Source organism: Anabrus simplex, chromosome 6, assembly GCF_040414725.1.
Source record: "Anabrus simplex isolate iqAnaSimp1 chromosome 6, ASM4041472v1, whole genome shotgun sequence".
Lineage (NCBI taxonomy): Eukaryota > Metazoa > Arthropoda > Insecta > Orthoptera > Tettigoniidae > Anabrus > Anabrus simplex.
The window spans coordinates 287612981-287634945 of record NC_090270.1 but is presented as its reverse complement, the minus strand read 5'-3'; the positions used below and the strand labels follow the sequence as shown (position 1 = coordinate 287634945).

At 41.8% G+C, this 21965-nt stretch overlaps 1 protein-coding gene across 2 annotated transcripts in view; it reads left to right on the top strand.

Annotated features, from left to right (window-relative positions):
* The window catches only part of LOC136876471 (solute carrier family 2, facilitated glucose transporter member 1), a 447688-nt gene that overhangs the window by 387105 nt on the left and 38618 nt on the right, over positions 1-21965 (top strand). The gene's annotated exons all lie outside the window — the stretch shown is intronic.

The window sequence follows — 21965 nt, the reverse complement described above, 5'->3', positions numbered from 1 at the left end:
CTATCGTGGAACATAACATAGGACTATATATAAAAATCTGTTAGTTATATATTATTTTTTAAATTTTAATTGTAAAAATCTAAATGTATTAATCACTCACGGTAAATATTCTATAAAATAGCAAAACTTAAGGCATAATTTTTTGGTGTTGCAAACGAAGCACTTTTCGAAGAAATTATAAGATCCATGCCTCTGAACGCTTTTTGAAACGCATATGATTTGATGAAACCTGAAATATCTTTAATAATAATAATAATAATAATAATAATAATAATAACGGTTTTCGGAGACGCCGAGGTGCAGAAATTTTGTCGCGCAGGTGTTCTTTTACGTGCCAATAGCCGACACGAGACTGACGTATTTGAGCAACTTCAAATAGGCTACCACTGGACTGAGCCAGGATCGAACCTGTCAAGGTGGGGTCAGAAGGCCAGCGCCTCAACCGTCTGAGCCACTCAGCCCGGCTATATCGTTAAAGAAAAAGATACTAATTAATTTTTGCTTTAGGGTAATGAATGCGAACCGACTAATATGTCATGTTAAGACAAGTTTTAATTTGCTTTGTGAGGAAGACCGATGAATATTAGGAAAAACCATTTCATAGTTCCACTATTTAAAAATACTATTGCACATTTTTTTCCTTACACGAAGTACCTAATTCCATAAATTAATTTTTATTAACATTATGTTACGTAAAAAACTGACGAAGCCCCTTTCGTTTTTCGTTTTCCTTTTCTTAATAAAAATGCTATTTGTTCGGGGCGTCGACCTATAGAGATCTTTTGCCCCTACTTGAACCATGTGATATGAACCTGCGTGTAATTGGAATTGCGGAAGTGGAGAGAGTTGAATGTGAGGAAAGGAACGGTAAGAACGACACAAACACCCAGCCCCCAGGCCAGGGATATTAATTATTTACAAATGAAAACCCCTGACCCGGCCGGGAATCGAGCCCGGGGTCGCCGGGTGACAGGCGGATGCGTTGCCTCCTACATCGCGGGGTCGGACGACGAAACCCCTTAAACTGTCATAATTTACTCTGCGCAGAAAAAAATCCAGTTATTTTTTGTATTGAGTTGCATGAGCTGACCTTTTATGTGTTCTCTTTCGAAATGTTTATTATTATTATTATTATTATTATTATTATTATTATTATTATTATTATTATTATTATACATGATCCTATTGATGACATTTGCAGTGATAAGTTTCTTTCCCTTTCTAGTTTGAACAAAATTACAGTCGTAGGATGCGGAAGAAAGGTATTTAGGTTACATACAAGGTCTGTAGAGGGAAAATTGGGAGTGGATTTTCATGGACATCGGATTGCATGTACACAGTGGAGTCAGCTGCCAGTATGTCTAAGTTCTTGAGGTGAAAGTGTTTCCTTAGAAGCTGCTATCCTTGTAATACAGAGATGAGAACCGCATACAAATATGAGCTTGCATCTGATCCTTGAAGTGATCCGTTACATGTTTGGTTTGGCTGTTGAAATTGACAATGTTAAATATGGCAGTCCTTTGGATTCATGCCACGTGAAAGAAACTAACAGGAGGGAAAACTTGACGTTTCACGAAGATATTGCTAAGATTCCTCCGAACATGACAGTCTTAAAATGCCCAGCGGTTGTTTCTGGTTTCTGTACGAGAACAGGGCTATTTGGTCTCATTGTATGCATCACAGTAGTGATGGGATAATCGAATATAAAATAATCGCTTATTCCATTATTTCATTCTATTGGATCATTTTTCGATTATTCACTCGGAGCTGCATTCCAATGAATGAGGCAATTGAATATTGAATGCTTTCGAAATAATAGAATGAAAAGTGATATTATTATTATTATTATTATTATTATTATTATTATTATTATTATTATTATTATTATTATTATTATTATTATTTAGTTTCAACATTTGGGGATACGTTTGGAAAAAAGGCATATATCTGTTTTTCATAAGCGTTCATCTATTCGCTTATTTCAATGGATTATCCATCCGACACACTCAAATAGAAAAACTGATTCATGACGCATTCGAATATTCTATGCGATACGACTGAATGATATTTGAAACTCACTCGATTATTTTATTCCAGTACTTATTCGACTATCTAAATAATCGGATGACCGAGCTCGGTAGCTGCAGTCGCTTAAGTGTGGTCAGATTCCAGTATTCGGAAGATAATGGGTTCGAGCCCCACTGTCGGCAGCCCTGAGGATGGTTTTCTGTGGTTTCCCATTTTCACACCAGGCAAATGCTGGGGCTGTACCTTAAATAAGGCCACGGCTGCTTCCTTCCCACTTCCAGCCCTTTCCTGTCCCGTCGTCGCCACAAGACCTATCTGTGTCGGTGCGACGTAAAGCAACTTACAAAAAAAGAAAATCGGATGGAGGTTATTCTTTTATCAAAATAATTCGATTATCCCATCACTAACTGCTAGGGCCTACAACTGCAATGCAGGTGGGCTTGGGGCTAAAGAGGCCCGTAGACTTCCCCAGAAAAAAAGAAAAATAATTTTAGTCGAATGCCAGTCTCTGTGGGGAAGGTGACATCATGATGTTATTGTGGAATGTGCAAAAAAAAAAAAAAACTACAATTCGTAAGTAGAGTAGACCTAATTGTCAGGTAGTTGTATCTTGCTGCAGTTGTTGTACTGAGTCTAGAACAGCCGTCTCTCGTAGAAAAGAGCGGCATCCTCTCGCAAAAAGAGCTACGCCTAGTTATTATAAGAAAAATCAATGAAAATTAGTGCCGAATTATTAGTGTTACTGTTTCCTGCGCAAAACAATCATTTTTCAATTACAAGTTGCTTTACATCGCACCGACACAGATGGGTCTTATGGCGACGATGGGATGGGAACCGGCTAGGAGTGGGAAGGAAGCGTCCGTGGCCTTAATTAAGATACAGCCCCAGCATTTTCCTCGTGTGGAAATGCAAAACCACGGAAAACCATCTTCAGGGTTGGCGACAGTGGGTTTCGAACCCACTATCTCCCGACTGCAAGCTCACAGCTGCAGGCCCCTAACCGCAAGACCAACTCGCTCGCTGCGATCATTTTTAAAACTGAAACTTTACAAACACTACCTCCGAATCGGTTATTACCTAAGACCGACTCAGTGAACTCAGCCTCCTCAGTATCCAATGTGACATCGACTGATGTCAGTGAAATCGTCAATACCTTTGCATCCTAGAGAGCACGCTGCGTGCACCATTTTCTGTAGACTCTAACGTCGGTACAATAAAGTTTAAAAAATGTAAAAATAAACGATAGAAACATGTATTCATTTATTTTGTATCTCAATCCGTACAAATTGCATAATTTTCAAAATAAAATGCATTCATAAATTAATTGGTTTTGTAATCTTAGAATAAGCCCTTTGTATAATATATATTAAATGGATATAGAATGCATTAATGTTAGGTTTGTATTTTTTTGCTATTTGCTTTACGTCGCACCGACACAGATATGTCTTACGGCGACGACGGGATAGGAAAGGCCTAGGAAATGGAAGGAAGCGGCCGTGGCCTTAATTAAGGTACAGCCCCGGCATTTGCCTGGTGTGAAAATGGTAAACCACGGAAAACCATCTTCAGGGCTGCAGACAGTGGGGCTCGAACCCACTATCTCCCGATTACTGGATACTGGCCGCACTTAAGCAACTGCAGGTATCGAGCTCGGTGTTAGGTTTGCACCTGCTGTAGTTAAATTCATACAATTTCTTTCAGGGGGCTCAATTTTGTTTCCTGTAGGCGGGCCCAATCATACGCCTTTGATACTTCATGTGAAATATTGGTCCCTGTACATTATATGCTTTCTTTTTTTATTTACTTTCACACTGAAATATTTTAGGCAACATCATCTTTCATAGTACGGTGTTTAAAAAAATATTTTCTCCTGCAGTATTTACGTCTAATTTTCCACGTTAATTAACTTGTAAGGAAAGGGTGTTTAGTATAGAGACTGTCGGTAACTGTCTCGATTGTAGGTAGAGTAGAATGTAGAATCATCATGAAGATAGTAAAGAAGCAATTTCAAATGAAAAGTAACACTAATAGACTTTAAGCTTAGGTAAATATCTATTATTGTTATTAGAGGTGTAGTAATCGCCCTAATCCGCAGGCCATGAGCTGGACTGTAGCCGTCTTATCCGTAGGCCATGACTGGACGGCAGCCTCCTTATCCGTAGGCCATGAGCTGGACGGCAACCGCGTTATCCGTAGGCCATGAGCTGGACGACGACAGCTTTATAAAGGGTATGAAACGGCACCATCTGAAGGTCTGTCTTCAAAGATTTTCAATATTATTATCAGTCAATGGAAAATCATATTCTGGGAGGTAGGGGAGTGATTAGCTCAGTGGTATAACTGCTGGCATTCTGCCCGGAAGGCTGAGGTTGGAATCTCGGTCGATCCTGGATTGAGATTTTCATCTCAAAAAGGGCATCCAGCCGAAACCAAAATAAACCTTAGGTGGCTCTAGCTATTCTAGAAGCTTAAGGAAGTTATTTGAAGATCGAATTCCTAGTCTAGATGTTTTGAGGCTTCTCTTGTTCTTGTGATGTCGAAGAAGTGCCACCTAATATATTTCTCCTTTCTCATCCTATTCCAAATTTGGCTATATACCGTCCTAAAACTATTGTTCTGAAATTGTTTTACCTGTCATTTCCCTGATAATCGTATACCTATCTCCAGTCGGAGTGTAATGGCATGAAAGGCAATCCTCTGGACATGTTTAAAGTAATCCCTCTGGTAGGCTCTACTATCTTCAAAAATAGTTGTTTTCAGTTCTTATTTGTTTTATTCTTTAGCAATGGCTCGTTAAGATGTCTCTCCAAAGCATAATTTCTGCTTCTATTCTTATATCAACTTTCTTAAAAACCGGGTGAGTTGGCCGTGCGGTTAGGGGCGCGCAACTGTGAGCTTGCATCCGGGAGATACACTGTCGACAGCTCTGAAGATGGTTTTCCGTGGTTTCCCATTTTCACATCAGGCAAATGTTGGGACTGTACCTTAATCAAGGAAACGGCTGCGTCCTTCCCACTCCTGGTCCTTTCTATCCGATTTTCACCATAAGACCTCTCTGTGTCGGTGTGATGTAAAGCAAATTGTATTAAAAACCTTTCTTAAAAAATCTCAAGTTCAGGGTCATTTTATAGAATTGATCTTGGTATATTATTCTGAAACTATAATGTTAAATCTTTCCTTGTCGTTTCTCCCAGCAAGGCTGAGCAACTCAAGTTGGTGGATTCGACCTCGGTTCAGTACGCCAGCCTTTTGTAAATAGATTTACCGGCATGAAAACAGCACATGAGGTGTAAAATTCCGGCACCTAGGCGTCTCAGCAGACTGTGAAAGCAGTTAGTGGAACGTAAATATTAAGCTTATTACATTTTCCTGAATGCGTTGGAATACAACAATTTTAGCTTTTTTCTTTCTTTCTTTCAGTCTTGAATATCGAAATATCACTTCCTAGGCATTTTAAAAAGCTACTTTTTGTAATTTATAATGAGATTATTCGCATATTAAATTGATTTCCAATATTTTTAAAGACTTTTGTGTGGCGTGTGACAATGTATGAAAGTGAAACATGGGCAACTCATGTAGAAGGGCGGATGACCCAGATTTTAGGCACCTTTAAACAATAAGCAAACTTGAAACAAGCACTAATATAGAAAGGAGAATAGGAGCATATTAATTGTAGGATATAGTAGGTACGTAGTCATTAAAAAAGTTAACACAGGATAGAGTGGCATGGAGAACTGCATCGAACCTGTCTGTGGACTGGAGATCCGAACAAAAATAGTAGAAATGTTCATATTATAAATCTGCAATACTTTATTTAATGTCGGAGATTAATTTTTGTAAACCATGCTGAATGTAGGGGAAGTAAATGTTCATCTCAAAGTTGAATTGATGTTGAGTTGTATTGTCATTTTGCTATTTTCCCCACACATATGGGACCGACAATCTGGTCGCGATCAAACACGCCGAGGTCTCGTGTCTTAACCTAACCCTCTGCTCACCTGTTATGGTTCTTTCAATATCCTCGTTAACGACCGGAGACTCAAACGTTAAGCCGTACCACCCCTAAGAGTAACCAGATTTATGGCTGTCCACACTCGGCTCTGTTGTGACCAATAGCAGATGGCACTTGACCAATAGTTTGCTTGCTTTGTCAATGACACTCCACGTGCAGTACTTCAAAAGCGTGCCTGTCCTGAAGCCGGCTCTCTTCTCAGGTATCCAGTGTTGCACAACTACACACAGTTCTGTCCAGTCTCGCTGTTAGCTCTCAGAGGTTAAGTAGTTGAAACGGAAAGTTGACAACGCTGTGTCTCAAGCTGGGAAAATCCTAGCACTCCGTGGACGAGGAATGCAAACACAGCCGGTCAGCTAGGCTTCAAAAGCATACTGGTCGTTAACGAGTAAATTACAAGTATACTCTCACGGCCAGTACAAGATCTGACGACTTCGCAGTCAGGTACCACGCCGAAGTATTGCATTCGCCGGGCCGACCAGAGCTCCATTTTCCCAAAAGGGCAGCTATTGTATCTCTAATTCAACTTTTCGTCAGTGTGTAACAAAATAATACGGGTCAGCGCTGCAAGCGGAAGAATAAAAAGAGGAGACGATGACGAAATAGAATGTACTGCGCGAGAACAGATGCTAGAAGCTCGGCAACTCCAAGTGAAACCCCGCAAGAAATGTGAACTTCGAATAACTCCCTCCTGCCCTTGTACCCTGCTCATGCAAGGCCAATAGCTTTCTAATCTGTACAGGGGAATGTCACGTCACGAGCCAATCGAAGTGAAGATTGCCCAATGTTGCCGAATAGTGACCGCAGGTCAGTTTTCGTGTAGCCCTCACGGAACTATTAATATTAAATGTTTTCATTCCTCCCCTGAAGGGAGGTGATGGTGACGTCGTCTCTCAGGCCAGGAGATCTGCATCAAAGAAGTAGATGTGCGGAGAAGGTGAGAGTGTTGGTGGCCGTGGCCTATACTAGGAACTGTCCGGCATTCGCCTTAGTACAGGAGAATGAAAAACGCGTAAAACCACTCTCAGGTCAGCCGACAGTGGGGACCAGCCCCCGCTCCGTCTCCCGAATAAGAGTAGGCCTACGGTAGAGCCCTAGCCACCTGTTCGGTTAGCCGGTCGGAGTGCATAGCTGTCGGACCACGGACCAGTCGTGGCCACTCTGCGTCCGCCGTTTCCTTTAAGCCAGGATTGAAGTGCTCTAGCTCTATGGTTTGTCACTACGCACGGTTTGGCAACACCAAGGCCTGAATAGCCAGTGCTGCGACACTGTCAGAGTTCTGCTGACGTCTTTGTTGGAATCTGCAGTTTGCAGAAAAAACGGCCTATAATTTGCAATGCAGACCGTGGCCTAACATACTAAAACTCATTCCAGAAATAGGCTCACATTTCTCTCATTCTTGAGTCTTCTTTCTCTTCAACCAATATCCATATCGATATTTTATATGATGCAATTATTATGTTATAGCATGACACACATAGTAAATAATTTATGTTTATCAAGATAAGAAGTCGTGTAGAAAGTGCGAATGGATTATTTCTTGCCTTTCTTATAATCAGGTCGTCTTAAAATATTCCAGATAACATAGCAGATAACAGTATTATAACATCAGCATCTCTACTCGATAAACGATACACTTGGCAGATAACCGAGCAGTGCTCTTTTGAGTTATTGAGTTACGTTTTGTGGTCGCTTGCTGAATTAATCATGATTACTTAAGCTATTCTTACCTCCGACTAGACTACAAGCTTCAATGCCAAGGACGACGTAGCATGTTTTCGAAGGTGAACACCTGATCATGAGAAATGTACTGTATACTTGAGAGGCCCCTTTGGGGAACTTGTGCTTGAACGAACAATAGAAAAATTTTCATGTAAATGAATATTTATTTATGAACTCTTGCGTAAAGTGGATTCTATAGCCGAGTGATTACATTACGCGAGTGCAGGACGGGGCGCGCAATTGCGGGGGACGGGGGAGGGAGGAGGGAGAAATTTCCCCCCCCCCCACCGACGATTTTATGTCAAAGGTTCCCCCACAAAAATTGCACGGGGGGGGGGATTTTTTCATTATAAAGTAATGAGCAAAATCTAGAACACAGATATTACTGAAATTAATTATTTTTACTGTGCATATTTTCATAAAAACATCAGCAATAATTCAAATAACTTCTAGACCTTGAGCAATAAAACAACATAGTGGTGGCAACTCCACATCTGCAGCCTATTTTTCTTGTTTCACCCTGGCAATTCCATCCGAAACCCGGACAAAAATGTAACTTACTTGAAGCCCTCCTCCCTTGTCATCGGTGTTAAGTAGCTCGAGCTTACACCACTCCTGTACTTCTTGGAGAGGGTGTGTTTCCGATAGGTATCAATAGGACAATATTCACTTAAGGATTGTACAGACCGACAATTTTTTTCAGTCAGCACATAAGCCTTATAGAGGAAGGTTCCACTTATAAAGCAATAAACCAGGACTAATCGCGCCTCGTCTGGCCTTTCTTAAGAAAGGGGCCAGTCTCTCATAACATCTCAGCTGATTGGAATAACTTTCTAATGTTTATCATTCTTGTTATAACAACACAATTCAAACAAAAAGATTTAAAATTTACAATTTTCCGGAGGAGGGGGTAATTTAACTTACAGGGGAATTTTATACCCCCTACCCCGCCGGATACTGCTTGAAATATACACTTGTATTTAAGCCCTGTATTCCTTCTCCCCACCACCATTTCTTTCTGCTTTCGCACCCTGGTGCAGGAAGTTCACGCCTTACAACTTGCATACGTAATTTTATCTTTTACCACCGCAAAAATATCAATTCTCTGGAAAGAAACATATTAAAAAGAACAAAGGTTATGTATAATAGATTAGAATTGTTGGGATTTCTTCGCTTGCGTTTTAGTAACTAGTCTTTCTTTGGTATTATGTATAATCATTGTGTGTCTTTTGAAGTACTTGGAGGAAGCTACAGCATGATGCATACCGGTAACAGGCAATGAATTGCCAACGGGAATAGAAACACTGTATTATGACATATTACAGCGAATTTTTTATTTTAACATGGATATGTTTTTGGGCTGGGGGTCTATATGGTATTGACGTCATAAATTTAGCGTAGAAAATTTTGCGTGGAAAGAAAACCATAATAGTACAAGCCTAGAATGGCAATAATTAAGAGTCGAGTATGTTCATAAAACGAGCGAAGCGAGTTTTATAGTTTTCCATGCGAGTGTCTTAATTTCCATTATAGGCGAGTTGCATACGACTCTTTATGCTCGACGATAATATTATAACTCTATTTTTTAAATGTTCATAAATTTCTGTCGAGATGTCGCTTGACAGATGCGTTTACTGAACAATGCGCATGTGCTGGGTTTTTGATTATCCATGAGTAGATCAGAGACCTTGACAATGTCATATGTTTTCGAAGCTTTGACAGAAGGTTACCATAACCTAGCTTTATTTCAAACACAAATTGTTTATTGTACAGTTGGTGAAGTGAATTTGCGGGAATGTGCCGTGTGGTTGTGGAATATTGGAAGTAGAAGATGCATTGATGTTAATATGTGTGTCCGATATGTTTGATTTTAGAAACAAGTGCGAAGCTAGTGCGTTGAGCGCAGGTGCGATGCTATCCTTACCTAATTGGTCAAACAGTTGTGTTTGTTGTTTGAGTCATCAGTCCATAGACTGGTTTGATGCAGCCCTCCATGCCACCCTATCCTGTGCTAACCTTTTCATTTCTACGTAACTATTGCATCTTACATCTGCTCTAATCTGCTTGTCATATTCATACCTTGGTCTACCCCTACCGTTCTTACCACCTACACTTCCTTCAAAAACCACCTGAACAAGTCCTGGGTGTCTTAAGATGTGTCCTATCATTCTATCTCTTCTTCTCGTCAAATTTAGCCAAATCGATCTCCTCTCACCAATTCGATTCAGTATCTCTTCATTCGTGATTCGATCTATCCATCTCACCTTCAGCATTCTTCTGTAACACCACATTTCAAAAGCTTCTATTCTCTTTCTTTCTGAGCTAGTTATCGTCCATGTTTCACTTCCATACAATGCCACGCTCCACACGAAAGTCTTCAAAAACATCTTTCTAATTCCGATATCAATGTTTGAAGTGAGCAAATTTCTTTTCTTAAGAAAGCTCTTCCTTGCTTGTGCTAGTCTGCATTTTATGTCCTCCTTACTTCTGTCATCGTTAGTTATTTTACTACCCAAGTAACAATATTCATCTACTTCCTTTAAGACTTCATTTCCTAATCTAATATTTCCTACATCACCTGCCTTCGTTCGACTGCACTCCATTACCTTTGTTTTTGGACTTATTTATTTTCATCTTGTACTCCTTACCCAAGACTTCATCCATACCATTCAGCAACTTCTCGAGATCTTCTGCAGTCTCAGATAAAATAACAATATCATCGGCAAATCTCAAGGTTTTGATTTTTGTGTCGTAATGAAAATCTGAACTCTGATTGGTGGAGAACCTGTATCATAATGAAACTTGAACTGCAATGAGCCTCATTAAGATTCAGTTTTTGGCATATAATATTTATATTTCGGCATCATCGAGCATTAATAATGTTATTTGGTTTACGTCCCACTAACTACTTTTCGGTTTTCGGAGACGCCGACGTGCCGAAATTTAGTCCCACAGGAGTTCTTTTACGTGTCAATAAATCTATCGACATGAGGCTGACATATTTCAGCACCTTCAAATACCACCGGACTGAGCCAGGATCGAACATGCCAGGCTGGGGCCAGAAAGCCAGCACCGCAACCGTCTGAGCTACTCAGCCCGGCGGACAGGAAACCGACACCGCGGTAACCAGGCAACCAGTGTTAGTCATTTTCTTTCTCACGTTATTACCGTGTGCCAGTGGTGGTGGTAGTGGTGGTGATTATTGTTTTAAGAGGAAGTATACCTCGGCAACCATTCTATATTAACACTACCGGGCGAGTTGGCCGTGCAAATGTGAGCTTGCATCCGGGAAATAGTGGGTTCGAATCTCACTGCCGGCAGTCCTGAAGATGGTTTTCCGTGGTTTCGCATGTTCACACCAGGGAAATGCTGGGGCTGTACCTTAATTAAGGCTACGGCCGCTTCCTTCTCATCGTCGCCATAAGAACTGTCTGTGTCGGTACGACGTAAAACAAATTGTAAAAATAAATATGTATAAACACTAATCAGTGAGAGAAAATGGAAGGGGCCCGACACTTCGAAAAATGAAGGTATCTGCCAAAGAAAGACAAAGGCCACGAAGAGCGTAAAATGAAAGACTCCCTAGGCCCCTTTTAGTCGCCCCTTACGACAGGCAGGGAATACTCTGGATGTTATTCTACCATTCCCACCCACAGGGGGGGGGGGGGAGCCTTTTGTATACAGTAGCTTCAAATGGCGTCGTGTTTTAAACGGATTCCCACTGTCTTTGACTGGAGTTTCGTCTAGGTCACAGCAGAGCAACCTTACACCTGAAGAATTATTAAGACGACGATTGCTAGGCCAAGTTATCAGTGTATCAAAAGTGATAATACATATATTCTTCTTATTATTATTCCTCTATCGCTTTGTCGACATTCTGCTGGGGTTGCAGTACGAACTGCATAGCACATTGGGACTTATCCATGATTTACGAGCGGATGCCCTTCCCGACGCCAGCCCTATGTGGAGGGATGTATTCATTCTTACATATATCTGCGGCAGTTCGTAGTGTGGTGTGCTGTGAACTGATACAAATGCAAACACGCAGGAATTAACCTATCGCGGCTAAAATCACCGACCTGGCCATGAGTCTACCCGGGACCATCTGAACCGAAGTCCGCGACGCTGATCATTCAGCCAAGAAGCCGTGCCAACGATGCATGTACCGTATTTAGTCTATTTATTTTAAGGCAGGTTTAGCCAACACTATGTTGTTTCCACGAACATCCCATAAAGTTCGTTTCTATCAGTCACAACAAGTATTTTCTTCCGACTTCAGAAGCTGGTCGATTGTTCGTAATACGGTATACATCCCATAGTTGTCGTTCTTTAGAAACTATCCTTCGACGTTTCTCCTTCTTCAGTAGAATTTTCCAATTGTTGTATAGGATATCTAAATATGTTGCAGATTTTATAGCTCTTAACTATCTCTAGCATTAGTAGTGACTAGCGAAAGCCCATATGTCACTGTCTAAAAGTCATCACACTTTCAGATTGCCCATGGATCCTTCGAAGCAACAGTCACTATAATTTGGCGCCAAAAACCCGATTTCTTTGATCTCATAGACCTAGCGAGTTGACTGTGTAATACAGGTCGTGTAGCTGTAAACTTGCATTCGGGAGATGGTGGATTGGGAGCCCCACCGTAGGCAGTCCTTTCTTCTTCACAGTGCCATATCAGGTCCCTCTAACGTTGGCGATCACTGTGTGGCGAATGCAGTATGATCGCTTGCTAGGTGGAAAAGTCTTTCAAAACTGTGAATTGAAGTCCATTCTTTGATGTTTACAAGCCATGGTGTTCGCCTCCTCCTGACACATCTTCGACCTTGTATTTTGCCTTGCACAATCCGCTGTAAAGGGGCTGCCTGGCCGAGGCGGTAAATGCGTGCTCGGTTCGCCCGGAAAGACGTGGGTTCGAATCCCCGTCAGGAAGTCGTAAAATTTAAGAAACGAGATTTCCACTTCCGGAGGTGCACATGGCCCTGAGGTTCACTCAGCCTACACCAAAAATGAGTACCAGGTCGGGTGTAGAGCTAACCACTCTACCCCATCACGTACCGAGGTTAACAATTGTGGAAGCCTTTACCTTCCACTCCTCCAAGGGCCTTCATGGCCCGTACGGAGGTGACTTTGCTTTGCTTTGCTTTGCTTTGCTTTGAGGTAACAGTCATTTCTAAGGTTGTGGCCAAGGTAAGAGATCTTCCGGCGTTCCCGACTTGCTCTTGCCCTTCTGAGTACTTCGTAGTTCGTTAGTCGTGCAACCTACGAAATCCTGAACATCCTACAGTGGATCCACATTTCAACGCGTTTCATTGATATGTTCTTGAGAGTCCATGTTTCCACACCATATAGTAAGGCTGACCATATATAGCACTTGACCATCCTCTGTCTACGTTTTAAATTTAAGCAGTCATTGCAAAAGAAAGATTTCAATTTTGTAAATATTCTTCGTGGTATTGCTATCCTTTATTTCTTTTCTTTCTCAGGATCAAGCTGTTCAGTGACAATGGAACCCAGATATTTAAAAGTGGTTACTCTCTCAATCCGTCGGTTGTTTAGTTTAAGATTGCCTCAGCATTGGCACGTCTGCTGAAGATCATGAACTTGGTCTTGTTTACATTTATTTTTAGTCCCATATCCTTTAATGATATTAAATTGTAGGACAAATAAAACTTAGACATCTAAAACCTAATCAGCCAAGCTTAGCTTGCCTCTTTAAATGTTTTTGTTATAAACCTTCTATTCCATGGAGGTTATCTGAATTGCAGATTGGGGCTTGGTGGATTTAAAGAGTTTAGAACGAACGAGCCCCATACATGTCATTAAAAAAGAGCTTAACCACGGCCTTGGGTGACTATTGTGGGCAAAATTATGCTCGTTAAGATAAAGGTCATAAGAGATAATGTAGTGACAATTTTTTGAAGTTCGACTACTTAGTCCGCCGTTGTGTCGTTGAGAAGACAGTATACTGTGAATAAGAAAATTAGTACATACATTCAAGTACCACGTAACATTCAGCTTCTTGGCTGACTGGTCAACATAGTGGTCTTTGGTTCAGAGGGTCCCGGGTCTCGACTGTAGCCACGTTTCGTTCATTCCTCTAACTGTTCATTTTAACGCACATCGTCATTTACATGCAGGAGTTGCAGCACATCTCGGTACTAACCAACACAGGAACACGCAATACTGAATACATCCCTCCTCACAGAGTTGGCGATAGGGAGGGCATCCTGTCGTAAAACTGGGCTTAATAAGCACACTGTGCTGACCCCAGGTGATTAGAAAAAGGTCAGCAATAAGAAGAAGAGGGGAAGAACAAGAATACCGAGCGAGTTGGCTGTGCAGTTAGGGGCGAGGAGCTGTTAGCTTGCATTCGGGAGATATTGGTTCGAACCCCACTGTCGGCAGCCCTGAAGGTGGTTTTCTGTGTTTTCCCATTTTTTCACCAGGCAATTGTCCACCTCCGTAGCGTAACTGTTAGTATTATTAGCTGCCGTCCTATGGGGCCCGGGTTCGATTCGCGGTACTGCCAGAAATTTAAGAATGGCAGGAGGGGTGGTGTGCGGTTGAAATGGTGCACACAGGCTCACCTCCATTGGGGATGTGCATGAAAAGAGCTGCTCCACGTCGGGATGAGGACACGAGTTTATTTTTACCAGGCAATTACCGGAGCTGCACCTAAATTAAGGCCACGGCCGCTACCTTCCCACTCCTAGCCCTTTCCTATCCTATCGTCACTATAAGACCTAACTGTGTCGGTGTGACGTAAAGCAGATTGTAAAAAAAAGTACCCTATAATTTAATCTAACAGTCATAAACACATGAATTTTCATTGCAGGATATTAAATATTAATCTCTTCAACGTTCATTCCGACCACATTCGTAGTGTAACGGTTGGCGCTGTTAACTGCGTCCTCCAAGGCTCGAATTTTATTCCCAGTTCTGTCGAAGATTAACGATTCTTAGAGGTCTGATATGTAGTTGGAAAGGCATATACAACTGATAATGTGCCTGAAAGGAGCTGTTCCACCTCGAGGAAGAGATGACACAGATTTTCTTTGGCCACCCCCGTGGTTGATTAATCGGCGTCTTGGCCTTTGATCATCGGGTTCGATTCCCATCTGGGTCTTAAACTACTCCTCTCCGATTGGACAATGGAATCGCCCTGTAGTATTAACCCGTAGACAGTGCAGTGTTCCTCCTTTGCTGCCGCAATGAGGAACAGAAACTCCCAAGTTTGAAAATCAGCCTGTGCACATCAGGCGACGGACAGCCGATCTGAGTTTCCTACACTGTCATTTAGTATTGTTGACGCCGGGCTGAGTGGCTCAGACGGTTAAGACGCTGGCCTTCTAACCCCAACTTGGCAGGTTCGATCCTGGCTCAGTCCGGTGGTATTTGAAGGTGCTCAAATACGACAGCCTCGTGTCTTTTTTTTTTTGTTGCTAGGGGCTTTACGTCGCACCGACACAGATAGGTCTTATGGCGACGATTGGACAGGGAAGGGCTAGGAGTGGGAAGGAAGCGGCCGTGGCCTTACTTAAGGTACAGCCCCAGCATTTGCCTGGTGTGAAAATGGGAAACCACGAAAAACCATCTTCAGGGCTGCCGACAGTGGGGTTCGAACCTACTATCTCCCGAATACTGGATACTGGCCGCACTTAAGCGACTGCAGCTATCGAGCTCCAGCCTCGTGTCGGTAGATTTACTGGCACGTAAAAGAACTCCTGCGGGACTAAATTCCGGCACCTCGGCGTCTCCGAAGACCGTAAAAGTAGTTAGTGGGACGTAAAGCAAGTAACATTATTATTATTATTATTATTATTATTATTATTATTATTGACAATGTCTTGAGTTGTTTTGATGGTTTAATGTGTTCCATTCATTCGTATGTAATATAATCTGTAATAATACTGGCCCTACAGGTGACAACACAACCGAACGCTAAGGCCTGGCACACATTGAGACGCAGTTGGTCGCAGAGCAAGGCAGGACAGTGTACTGCTGACGAAACTGAGAAGTGCATGTGAGCGCACATTTCCACGCAGTGTCTCGTCGGATTTCAGAAAGAAAGAACAATGTTTTCTTCCGGCTCTGTAGAATGAAATGGCGTATGGGTTTTTAGTGCCAGGATGTGCCCGGGGACTTCGGCTTGCCAGGTGCAGGACTTTTGATTTGACTCCCGTAGGCGACCTGCGCGTCGTGATGAGGATGAAATGATGATGAAGACGACACATACACCCACTCCCCGTGCCAGGATAATTAACCAATTATGGTTACAATTTCCCACCCTGCCGGGAATCGAACCCGGGACTCCTGTGGCCAAAGGCCAGCACGCTAACCATTTAACCATAGAGCCGGACTTCTGGCTCTGTGATACTAGGGCATTCAGTGTAAAGGGAGTCCTTCCTTCTCCCATCACTCCCTCTTGTCTTACTTTTCAAGCGTTGGGGCCCTTCAAGATCTTTTTTCTCCCTTTGATAGTCATCTTCACAGTTTCCACTGTCGATATAGGCTGATGAGCACGCGGTTTTCACCTTAAGACAATCGCGACAAACACCACCACCATCGCCAATTAATACGATTCAACATACCCATGTTAGAGATGTTCGGCGTTGACATGGACTAAGCAGCAAAAGTCTAAATTCATGAATATTATATCATAGCCGGTAGGGTAGAATATAATTATAAGACACAAATCATACGAAATTATATTCTCTATAACTTTTGTTATGTAGTATTTTTCAATAGGGCCACTAAGAACATAGATATTTGAGAATTAAATGTTAGGCCTTTCCGTAAACTTTTTTTTTGGTAGTTGCTTTACGTCGCACCGACACAGATAGGTCTTATGGCGACGACGGGACGGGAAAGGCCTAGGAATGGGAATGAATTGGCCGTGGCCTTAATTAAGGTACAGCCTCAGCATTTGCCTGGTGTGAAAATGGGAAACCACGGAAAAATACTTTCAGGACTGCCGACAGTGGCGTTCGAACCCACTATCTCCCGGATGCGAGCTGACAGCTGTGCGCTCCTAACCGCACGGCCAACTCGCCCGGTTTTCCATAAACTACCATTTCACCCAGCGTGAATAGCATTTATAGTCCAGACTGTAGCTCCTTATTCCTGGACTTTACATACCGATTTTCATTAAATTCTGTTCAGCCATTTTCTTCGTGATGCGTGTACATACACACATACATACTTACACACAGACATGACGGAAAATTGCACTGCAGTCCACATGGTCCACATCGTATAAAACATAGTGAGACCGAACGGCTGTGGTAACTTTTTCCCTCTATTTTTCAACAAACTACGTGACACGTGCACAGGAAACTGTGTTCCGAACACTGCGTGGGGTAGACGGAAGTAGGCGCAGAACTGCCCTGCCCTGCGCTGCCTCTCAACTTGCGATGAAAGAATAAATTGTGTGAATAAAAAAAATCTGCTCTGCACTGCGCTGCTTCAGATGTTTCATCTACTCCGCAATGTGCGCCCAGCCTAATGCGACGGCTGACCCGGTAGGACGTAGCAGCTGTCTTGTAAGCGTCAAGCCAATAGAACTTTTCCAATAATTTGTATGCATTTGAAAGTAAAGATTTATTTTGTATAGTATAGAATTAACTGCTTCATTGTCATCGCAACAAATGCTGGAGCGGTATCTGAATGTATATATTTATAAGATGCTGATAACACTGGTCGGTATCACTGAAATTTATAGCTTCACGAGTTTCAAAGCATACAACCAGCAGTAAAGATAACGGTAGCGTTCTGCAAGTGTGTGTACGTGTAGGCGAGCTCGATGGACGTGATGACGTCTGTAATGTTGAACTTGACAAGTCTGAAGGGTTCGTACAGTGTTCTTATTAGTAGAGTACTATCTTCCTGCTTGGATAAATAGCTGCCACGCAAAATTGATCAACGTCCAAAAAGATCAAACTAATAGCAGATATTGTAGATTCAGGAGGTCAAATGGACTGTATCGCTATTGACTTATCCAAGGCTTTGATAGGGTAGATCATGGAAGATTACTGATAAAACTGAGGACAATTGGAAAAGCAGAATACCGTTCTTTGTCCATACAACTGTCCATATAGTAAACAAAGCCTTACTTATCCCACCTAAATTGGCAGCTCTCGGCAGTTATTATATCCACCTTTAAATATCTTATTACATCAGTATGTTTTATTAAGTTTTTAATAATGTGCTCATCGTCGGCAGACCTGAAGAGAGTTTGCCGTGGTTTCCCATTTTCACACGAGGCAAATGCCGAGGCTGTACCTTTATTAAGGCCACGGATGCTACCATCCTAATTCTATCTATTTCCCATCCTTGCGTCGCCGAAAACCTTATATGGGCTAGTGCAACGTTAAAAAAACTTGCAAAAAATAATTTGTTTGTGTTAACAAAACCTTCTATGGGCTAGTGCGACGTTAAAAAACTTGAAAAAAATAATTTGTTTGCGTTAACAAAACCTTCTATGGGCTAGTGCGACGTTAAAAAACTTGAAAAAAATAATTTGTTTGTGTTAACACAACCTTCTATGGGCTAGTGCGACGTTAAAAAACTTGCAAAAATATTTTTTTGTGTTAACACAACCTTCTATGGGCTAGTGCGACGTTAAAAAACTTGCAAAAATATTTTTTTGTGTTAACACAACCTTCTGTGGGCTAGTGCGACGTTAAAAACTTGCAAAAAATAATTTGTTTGCGTTAACACAACCTTCTATGGGCTAGTGCGACGTTAAAAAACTTGCATTTGCGTTAACACAACCTTCTATGAGCTAGTGCGACGTTAAAAAACTTGCATTTGCGTTAACACAACCTTCTATGAGCTAGTGCGACGTTAAAAAACTTGCAAAAATATTTGTTTGTGTTAACACAACCTTCTATGGGCTAGTGCGACGTTAAAAAACTTGCAAAAATATTTTTTTGTGTTAACACAAGGAATATTATCAGTATGGAAGTTGGTATTTTCATCATCTCACGAGGGACGAGTGTTCTCTATGAGGAACTCTCAGTGTTTAAGTATGTAGGTTGTATAATGCTCGTCTGGAGAGTAGTTACGGAACAGATTATACACAAACATGGAGACCTTTGTTCGTCCGGACACCAGATCGATAGCAGACTGCTGGGGAACTCGCTGGCAGTATTGTCCTCAAAGCAGAATCCTTTCCAACCCTGGCTTTAATGGATGTTCTATGCCTTTTAATTAAGTTTAATCCATTATTATTATTATTATTATTATTATTATTATTATTATTATTATTATTATTATTATTATTATTATTATTATTATTATTATTATTTCCGGCTCCATGACTAAATGGTTAGCGTGCTGGCCTTTGGTCACAGGGGTTCTGGGTTCGATTACCGGCTGGATCGGAAATTTTAACCATCATGGGTTAACTTCGCAACACCGGGGCTGGGTATTTGTGTCGTCTTCAGCATCATTTCATCCTCATCAGGACGTACAGATCGCCTACGGGTGTCAAATCAAAAGACCTGCACCTTGCAAGCCGAACATGTCCTCGGACACTCCCGGCACTAAAAATCATACGCACCGAGCTCGATAGCTGCAGTGCGGCCAGTATCCAGTATTCGGTAGATAGTAGGTTCGAACCCCACTGTCGGCAGCCCGGAAGATGGTTTTCCGTGGTTTCCCATTTTCACACCAGGCAAATGCTGGGGCTGTACCTTAATTAAGGCCACGGCTGCTTCCTTCCCACTCCTAGACCTTTCCTGTCCCATCGTCGCCATAAGACCTATCTGTGTCGGAGCGACGTAAAGCAAATAATAAAAAAATAATACGCCATTTCATTTTTCATTATTATTATTTTATTTATTTTAGCATCCTTTCAAATGCTATCGATTTTAAGAGACGCCAAGGTGTCGGGATTGAGTCCCGCAGGAATTCCCATTCGTGACGGAAGCCAGCGACATGGAATTGTAACATTTAATCACCTTAAAATGTCACTGACCTCACCCGGAATCAAACGAGACATCTTGGAAACGGACGACAAAGCGACTGCGCCACTGAGACCATTGATGATGATGATAACGATGAAAATGAAAATCCACAGCCTGTTTCCAGTTTCAATCGGGTCAGCGGTGAGGATAGGAACTCTGCCGGCTGCCGAAGCCTGTCGCACTCCTCTGGAGCAATGATTAATGACTGACAGATGAAATGCAATGATAATGGAGAGTGTTGCTGGAATGAAAGATGACAGGGAAAACGGAAGTACTCGCGGAAAAACGTATACCGCCTCCGCTTTGTCCAGCATAAATCTCACGTGGAGTGACCCGTATTTGAACCACGGAACCCAGTGGAGAGAGGCCGTTCAGTGTCAAATGCAACAAGACTTACGTGGTCCTTGATGTCCCCAGCGAATTATATAATAATAATAATAATAATAATAATAATAATAATAATAATAATAATAATAATAATAATAATAATAATAATAATAATAATAATAATAATAATAATAATAATATCATTAATATTTTATTATTAACAATAATTTTATTATTATTATTATTATTATTATTATTATTATTATTATTATTATTATTATTATTATTATTATTATTATTATTATTAACTAGAGAGGAAAGAAGCCAACAGCAAGAGAATGAAGGAAATATGGGCACAATAAAAGGCAAACAGAAGCGTCTATGGACTTTGAATAGTGCTAAATGGGGTTATTTACAAAAACTCATCTAGTTGCGTACCAATTTCGACGTTATTTTCCTAACTCTAGACCACTAATGTGGACTAATGAATATAGCATACTGAAATCGGTCTTTCAACGCGCCATTGCTACGGTGGTCAATTTCATACCTTGGAAACAGGAAAACCATTATACCACATCCTATACATTTGTAAGAGCTAGTAATCTGTAAACGCAAAATATGAAAGGATGTCAGAGGAACAGTAAGTTTGTTATCACACCGCAAACTGCTACCATCTCCGTTGTCTTGTTTATTGAGGAAAGGCGCCCTGCCTTCCTGTAAGATATTTCTTTACTGTAACTCTTTTCGTGAAAAAGGGAGTTGTTAATTAGTTCTAGAAGTTTCGAAATCTGTGGTGTGCGTACCGGGCGAGTTGGCCATGCGTTTAGAGAGGCGCGCGGCTGTGAGCTTGCACCCGGGAGATAGTGGGTTCGAATCCCACTGTCGGCAGCCCTGAAGAAGGTTTTTCGTGGTTTCCCATTTTCACACCAGGCAAATGCTGGGGTGTACCTTAATTATGGCCACGGCCGCTTCCTTCCAACTCCTAGCCCTTTCCTTTCCCATCGTCGTCATAAGACCTGTCAGTGTCGGTGCGACGTAAAGAAAAAAAAACTGTGGTGTTCGTACCAGTGTACTAGCTAATGTGTGAAGCAGTGGCGGTGGGCTCTCAGGAACACCTGAACACCCAATTCTAAAACATATTTACGCATTCATGGATAATTCAATTTTTTTCGACGTGATTTCATCAATCGATCACAAGCATTCGACTTTTATCGAAGACCGTTATATTGACAGTTGTTCGTTTCGACTGGCAATGCAGGAAGCACCAAAGAGAATGAGCACACTGGAGGTTGTGCTACAAGCCTGAAGACTATACGCACGTGCATGCAGATGACGTCATGTTTTATGGAGAGATAACCCCATGAGCGAGGAGCACGGTAAGGTATGTGACCTCAAACCACAGACAGTATTACATATGACCACGAGGGTCCGCCACCTCCCCTGTTACTGCCGGTCACAGATCCCAGAAGTTCCTATTGCATTACATCGCCGGAAGATTTCGCCAGTAGGTAATTCTGAACAGGTGTTTGTAATCGCGGGAAGAAGTTTGCTTTACATTGTGGGCGGAGAATCGTTTCCAGTGAAATTAATTTTAATACCGGTACATGTGGTACCGGTAAGCATTACGAAGGGCACCAGGAAAGTTTTGCAGTACGCAAAAACGGTTGGCTGGACACCCCTGTTATGATGAGGGATGAAAAGAATGGTGAAAAGTGGTTTAGAGGACAGCAAGGCGCGACCTTCACACCAGTTGTTACCAAACAGTGGGATTGAAAGCAAGTTAAGATGTCAGTGTGGTCTAAAGGTGAATATCTCGCAATTATCCGCTACAATTTTCCTCGTGGATTAACTGTTGACCAGTGCCTGGAAGAAATGACGCTTGTGCTGAGAAAAGACTGTCCATA